A 7,925-nucleotide genomic window follows, 5' to 3' on the forward strand; every position below is an offset into this window, starting at 1 on the left:
ATATATATATATATTTAATTATATCTTTTGAAATATGCTGGTGTTTTTAAGTAGGTTTTATTATAGTTGGTAATCTCTTGAATTAAACATACACACAGACGCACACATGCATTTCTCCATCTTCCAAGCTTATATCATCACTCAATAGTTCACTCACACAATTGTATTAAATAAACTCAGAAAAACCAGGGTCACAAATGAGCATCTTGTACAGCACAGGTTTTTTTTAATTTATAATGATTTTATGTGAATGTATATTAAAAACAACTGATATTCATCCATTCCATCAGTAGATATTTATTGAAGTACAGTTCCAGGCACTATTATGGCTAAGCGTTGAAGACTTAGTTATGAACAAAACAGGAAGCTACTCTAATAAAGCTAACATTCTAGGGGAAGTGATAGGTTGTGGGCAATAAATAGAAAGGAAATAATTTGTGGTAGTCTTAAATGCTATAAATGAAAACATGATGAGAGTGACTCAAGAGGTGAGGTACATTGGTAAGGTGGACCATAAATAAGGTATTACCGAGTAGAAGACTTAAAAAATAAATTAAAGAACAAATATCAAAAATTTCTCAAATAATTTCAGTACAATTTAACAAGTTCATTGTCAGCTATGTGATAAATCATTGCCTTTTCTTCCTTTATTAAATTTTTTTCATGTCAGACAGGTAATGTGCTAACATCATAACAAGGTTTGAGGGAGGCATAACTCACACCACAGGAGTGTGAAAACCCAATCATCATGTTTATGAATTAACAAAAGCATTTTAATTAAGTTTTAAAAGAAAGTAGCACTTAAGCCGGCATGGTGGCTCACGCCTGTAATCCTAGCACCCTGGGAGGCTGAGGCGGGTGGATTGCCCTTAGCTCAGAGGTTGGAGACCAGCATGAGCCAGAGTGAGACCCCATCTCTACCAAAAATTGCCAGGTGTTCTGACAGGCACCTGTGAACCCAGCTACTTGGGAGGCTGAGGCTAGAGTATCACTTAAACCCAAGGACCCAGGGGTTGGTGGAGGTTGCTGTGAGCTATGATTCCACAGTACTCTACTCTACTAAGGGTCACAAAGTAAGACTCCATCTCCAGAAAAAGAAAGAAAGTAGCACTTAATTTCTTTGTAAAAGAAGAAAACTCAGCATTGTGAATACTTATGAAGTAAGTAAGACACAGAGCTAGGCTTAAAGGTATTTCATTAATAACTGGTAAGGAGGCAATCAAGTATGTCCACATTTGTAATGCAGAGCTTCACACAGCACAGGCCAACAGAAGATGACAGGTAATGGAGCCATCACTTAGGGGCTCTTTCAATTTTGACCAACTCATTAAATCTCTCTGAGCCTCACTTTATCACCTGGACAGTGGTCATAACTGCACAGACCACAGGATTATTACAGAAATGAAATAAGACTATGTATAAAAACTGAACTTTTGCAACATAGCTCATTGTAACTGGGATTACAATAATTGTTTTAGTTGTTTGTTGCTGTTGTTCAATGGAAATGACAAAGAACTTAAAGATTCTTCAGGACAGCATTTCTCAACCTGTGGGTTACGACACCTTTTTAACAATGAAAATGCACTGTGGCATTAGGAAGGTTGAGAACCAGTGCTTTAGGATCTGAACTGCAGTAAAATATGTAGGTAAAGAATCAAGACTCTATACCTGTCCATGGATAATGAAATTAAGTCTACATAACAGAAAATGATTTTCTTTTTCTAATCTGTATTTATTTCTCCATACAATGGATGGGAATCAGTCATCAAAGAAAACCTAAAAATTAATATTTTTCAACTCCATATTTTTTATTATACTGACACATTTTAATTATTCTTATCATATATTTAAGATAGTTTTTATTCACAAAAACAATACCTTACCTCCAAGAAAACCTATACACTAGAAATGATTATGAGAATAGGCTATATATCTTACTAACCAGCATCATGAGTTATAATGAACATAGATCATAAAAAAGGTTTTATTCTCTTTTTAGTCCAGATCTTGAGCTCCAAGTCCATGGTAGTTTAATATAAACTTTGCCACATGCCTATCTTAAATAAAATCTATGAAACATAAATATAAATATGTGCATATAATAAGAAAAATATGAAATACAAACTTTTAGGCCCCAAAGTTTCTCAATAATATCAAATTAATGTTGAATAACTCTTGACTGAGCAATGTGAAATATTCTCGAGTCAGGTATTAGTGGGTAAATTAAATAACTTTACTTCACAAAATAATTTTGTTTTGGCACACAGGAACAAAATTAGGTGAATGTCCCAGATCAAATTTAAGGACTCCAGATCTTGAATCATGTAACTGTGAAGGGAAAAATTCTTCTCATAACTCACATACAATAATCAAACACTGTTGATTTTATCCATAAAAATGTATTAAATCCTATCCTGTGAAGCTGCTATAACACAATGTAAAAACCATTTGCTTTCCTTAGTCTAAACTGATAGTCAGTAATATAATTCTAAGTTATCTAGAGAAAGTGTATTTATGAAAAAAATTCTTCCAAACAGGTGACTTATCACTTAGTTTTCACCTAATCCACATATAAGATGAATACCAGCCTTCTAAGGTTGTAATGCAAATTTACAACCTTTCTTAGAAAGAATCCTTTTTCTCCATTAAGATTTAGAACTCCCTTTGGTCCTCCAGCCACATACAACCTTGAAAAAAGATGTGGGCATATTGCCCATTCTCCTCATGAGGTACCTCTTGTAAATGAAGTAATGTTAGCAAAGTCCTCTATTTCCCATTAACACAAAATTAAAATTTGGTAAGTATCTCAATTATGCTGCTTCCATTGCAAAAAATGGGGGGCCTTTAGTAATTTTACTTCCCCTCTTAACTCCATTCAATAGTTATAAGGCAAAACATATTTCTTTTTTTACGCCACTACTTTTAAGGATCTCTTATTCCCCAAATGTTCATAATCCAGATATAGCCTAGTCCTTAAATCAGTGTTTTTCAATCTTTTTCATCTCACAGTATGCTTGAACCTCTAGTTCAGGCATCCTCAAACTACAGCCCCAGGGCCACATGCGGCCTGTTGAGGACATTTATCCAGCCTGCTGGAGCAGCTGACTTGTCCAGGGGCCTGCAGTCCAGCCCTCCAACAATCTGAGGGACAGTGAACTGGCCCCCTGTTTAAAAAGTTTGAGGACCCCTGCTCTAGTTAAATGTCTGTGGCACACTTAAATTATGTTGATCAAAAAAAAAAGTCAAAGAAGAAGAATATACTTTGCCATGAACTTCTTTCAAAAATAATTTAATTAATGATCTTTAAAATTTTTCACAGCGTGTCTAAGATCCTCTTGCAGCACACCAGTGCACCCTGGCACACCAGTTGAAAATCACTCCAAATGGTAGTCAAATATCACTGGAAACAAAAACATATTAAAGTAGAATTCGTCATAAATGTCATTATGAGCAACTTTAACGTAAATCAAGACATCTCACCCCAAGGAAGGTTTAGGCAGCCAAATCTTACAAGGTTATCTACAATCTTGTAAGGCAATCCTACATAATTAACTCTAAGTAAAGGACTATTGTGAGGCTTCTATTAAGTGGCTGTAAGTTAGGAGATGGGAAAAAGGAAACTTGACTTGCACATAGTGACTTTTATTCCCACACATGAAAGAAATAATACAGCTTCACTGACCTGTCATGCAATAGGAAGTAACTATGCCCCTCATACTTCTCCAGAGTGTCACTAAGTCATCTCACATTAACCATTTAATACAAGTGTTAGGGCAAAAGCCCATGACCTGTACAGTAATGAATTTCTACTTATAGAAAGATACACAAACACGCATAAAAACTACCTAAATGCCTTGTTTAAAAGATAACTTTTACCCCATATGCTGTTGAAACCCAGCCCAGGTCAAAAAGTGCAAAAAAAAAAAAAAAAAAAGATAACTTTTAAGACTTAAAGCCATAATTCAGGAAGCCTTTTGCAAGCTTTCAATGGAATTTTTGTTATTCTATTTCAAAGTCCTTCTTGTAGCCCCTAAACACAAATATAAGAATGTTGTTTTAAGCAGATTGTGTTAAAAGAGAATATAAGGGGAAAACTATAGACCATGAGGGAAATCTGGCACACTTTTGAAATGAAACTAGGCAAACAATACCATGCTTATTCTAAGAAACTAACAATACAGACCACATCCCATTATCAGCTCCCTTTGGTGCAGTAACAGGAAAACATCATCCATCACCGAGCTCAGGGCAGGCAGGGGCTCACCCGTGGTACACCTGAAAATGTGGTGCTACAATTTATTCTCTTGTTTAGCTCATTTGAAGAAATTCTTTGACCGTAAGAGCTCATTTTATTTCACTTCCTTTCTAAACATGGTTTATCTTCCCAATTCTTGATAAAAATATAAAACACTGATGGTATTTCTGCTGTTTGGTTTAATAGCAACAAGAACCAATATTTTATTACATGTTGAACAGAAACTGAACTACCAGGAGACCCTCAACTCTGAGTTCCTGCCAGGGGAATGTTCTGCCCTGAAATATAATTTTGAGATTTCTATAATAATATTGTAACTGAAATATTCTTCATTCTCTGTGCATAGTCCATCACTGGACTCCCGGTCCACAGGTTTCCTTATCTTTTTTACATACCAATGACCTTCTATTCTGCCAAACTGAGTTAATCAAGGAGTACATATGAATGGGAGGAAAATCTTTTTGATGTCATCCTGTTACAGCATATCTCTGTGTCAAAAACCATCTCTCCTGAGACTGGTTTAAAAACCTTTCCTTATGGCAATCAGTATAGAACAACTTTTTCTTTGGCATATATGCCTTTCATGTCCTCCCAGGTATAAAACCCCAGGGAGATAATAAAGCATAGGGCAACACAGACATGCCTGTCCATAGTAGCAATTTAAGCTGGGATCACTTTATGTATTTATTTTTATATTAACTATAGGGAGATGGACAGTCTTCAGGTGACTTAAAGAATGGAGATTTCAAAGACAGGATACTTGGACATCTTTCAAAGAAGATGATGATTTAAAATTGTTTGAAATATCTAGATAATTACCCCAAGTGTTTTCATCTAAAATGTAGGATAATTGAAAGTTTGTCCAATAGGAGATATGCATCTTTAAACTGATGTATTCCAGAGAATGATATAAGACTTTCTATTGTCATTCAATTAGGGGACTTGCCAGAGAAACGGTGGCCAAATGTAGCCAGAAATTCCTTTGAAGATAAATTGGATGGTATCATTTATAAATGATTGTACCTTAGTAGCTTCCCAAATAAACTGGAACTGGATAATAAGAATGAGCTTTTAGAGGCCAAAAATGTCAAGGACATAAATAAAGCATATTTCAGGAGACTTCCCTCTTAAGACATGTGAAATTGTTAAAATACAAATTAACTCCTGATTAAATAAATCACCTAAAACATCTGTTGGCACAAATAAAAAACTGAAATAAAACTGGAAATTTTAGTGCAAAAATTTAGTCTATTGCACCTAGGATTCCTCACTAGAACTAAAATACATAGTATCTCAGTATCCACACATGTACACAAACACATTTTGCCAAGCAAATAATTATCTCTCTTATAAATGTATATAAATTATTCCTGACATACAAATAAAAAAAATTCCAAGTTTTCCATGAATGCATACAGATCCTAAGAATCCTTTTATAGACTACTCTGATACTAGTGAAATTAGCACCCTATCTATCCCTCTACCCTAAATTGACACTTTTCACATATGTAAAATATGTGAATAAATATGGTGAAAACCTGAAAATGTAACAAAATCTCTGTGTAAATCCTGTCAAATCTATCAAGAACTATATATTGTGTCTGCACAAAGAAATTCATTGAATCAATTTTTATAGTATTTAAGGTGATTATAAAAATTATGCAATAATAGAGCCTGAAGGTAATTTTTATTTTAGAAATAAGCTTGCTAAAGTTCCTAGGGTACCTCCTAACTCTTCAGACTTCATCCTTTCACAATAACCCCATTGCTAAAGTGCTGGTAATTTAACAGAGGGGCATCACCCAAATAGAGATCTGCATTTTAATTATAACACGAAGCAAGTTTTCCATCACTCTATTTCTCAACCTGGAAAATAAGATGATTATACTTCAATCGAAGATGAGTGAATGTTAAGGATAATGAATAAATAAGTGCTTTTCCCAAGAGAGGGCTACACTTGAGGACTATACAAATGCTAAATAACAAGGCAATCATTAAAGAGTAGTTGAAAAAGCAAATAAGGCAATTAAAATCCATTGGCTCTCAAAGAATATTGAATAAAAGACTGTTATGCCATATTGTAAATTAGAGTTCCCCAATACATGGAGTGATGATCACAGAAGAAAACAAGCCTAAAGAGACAAGTTAGGGCTCAAAAATATCATTTGTTTTGCTAATCATGTGCCAAAATCAACTTCTCATATAATGCCATTAATGAAGTGCACAGTTGAGCAATACCTATAATTAAAAATAAATACAAATCAGAACTCTTCATAATAAGAAATGACAGCATCATGACAAGCTGGTAATTTATGAGTACACAGGATTCATTACGCCAACATGAAACACTCCTGGGATTCAGATTACATTGTTCATTCTTTGAAAGAAAATTCTAAAGAGGAATTTCTGTACTGCACACTATCTTTTCTGAATTGGAGCTGTACTATAACTAGCTTCCACAAATCTGATGTATTAAAATCATTTGGAATCATTTTTTTAAAGAAAATTGTCCCCATATATGGCACAAGCATCAAATTCTGAAAACAATAAAAGAAAATGTCCAAATCTGCCCAAAGCATATTTTGACACTTGAGAGAGGAAAGAAATGCACTAAGTTCCCACCAGTTTCGTCAAAAGAACTTTACTGCAAGGCCTAGATTTTAATCTAAAGGAATCATCCGAGCCTGGCTTAAGGAGAAATGGAAATAATACATAATTTGTTTGAGATCTACATTAATGTTCTGTGTATTAAAATGGAAGGTTTTGAACATGACAAGAGCCCAGAATATTACACCACCCCTTTTAAATATTTTATAGCTATTCCTATAACAAGGAGAGGATCTTTGACAATTTAAGAATCTCAAAATATCAGAACCCATCTAAAATCAATCTAAAAGATAATATCCATTAAATGTGTGGGCATAAAAGACATATATTTCACTATGCAAATTCTATAAAATAATGAAAAGAATTTTCTCTAATAAACAGAATTCTTTATAATGGCAACAGCATGAGAAATCTCTGAGACTTGCTGGAATATTAAAGATCAATTTGAAAACAATAATGGAAATTTAGTCCAAACCCTACATTTTGTGGGAAATTAAGACTTAGTGCGATATGATTTGTCTGAGCTACACTAGACCTGGAAAACAGTTATTTTAGTTTATTGCTCTCACAACCCTAAACAGCCTCTTAAATTTCATCTGAGTAAAAATTCACTATCAGAAGAAGAAAAACACTTAACAATAATAACAAAAAGGCAATGCACCCATACTGTTGGAGAAAACACCTTTATGGGAAAAAAAATACTGGGATGAATGTTGTTTTTCAACAAACATTTGAGAAGAAGTAGAACTTAGTGGTTAAGTTCTGGGCTTGGGAGGCAAAATGATAGGATTTGAACCTATATCTGAATTTAAATCAAGTGACTTAATCTAGACAATTTATCTTCCTACTTTACCTTAATTTGATGACTGAAGAAACTCTACTTCATTTACTACTGGGTAGACATAAACATAAAATAAACAAATCATGGCAGCTAATTAACTTGATAGCCTTTAAAAGTCCAATAATGATTAAAATCCACTGATTCTAATTTGTTAACAGCATAGGACTAGAGTATTGAATTTAAACTTGTGATCAATTAAAGAACACAAAGGTTAAAATCAGA

General features: G+C 33.9%; 2 protein-coding genes and 1 non-coding gene across 4 annotated transcripts in view; 1 reads left to right on the top strand and 2 right to left on the bottom strand.

Moving 5' to 3' along the window:
• The window catches only part of IMMP2L (inner mitochondrial membrane peptidase subunit 2), an 898,438-nt gene that overhangs the window by 445,432 nt on the left and 445,081 nt on the right, over positions 1–7,925 (bottom strand). The gene's annotated exons all lie outside the window — the stretch shown is intronic.
• LRRN3 (leucine rich repeat neuronal 3) overlaps positions 1–7,925 on the top strand; it is a 34,157-nt gene that overhangs the window by 18,302 nt on the left and 7,930 nt on the right. The gene's annotated exons all lie outside the window — the stretch shown is intronic.
• On the bottom strand, positions 665–772 carry LOC111722375. Its single transcript, XR_002771199.1, has one exon. It is a non-coding gene; the product is annotated as a small nucleolar RNA U13 (small nucleolar RNA).

Source organism: Otolemur garnettii, unplaced genomic scaffold, assembly GCF_000181295.1.
Source record: "Otolemur garnettii isolate 467f Iridium unplaced genomic scaffold, OtoGar3 scaffold00242, whole genome shotgun sequence".
Taxonomy (NCBI): domain Eukaryota; kingdom Metazoa; phylum Chordata; class Mammalia; order Primates; family Galagidae; genus Otolemur; species Otolemur garnettii.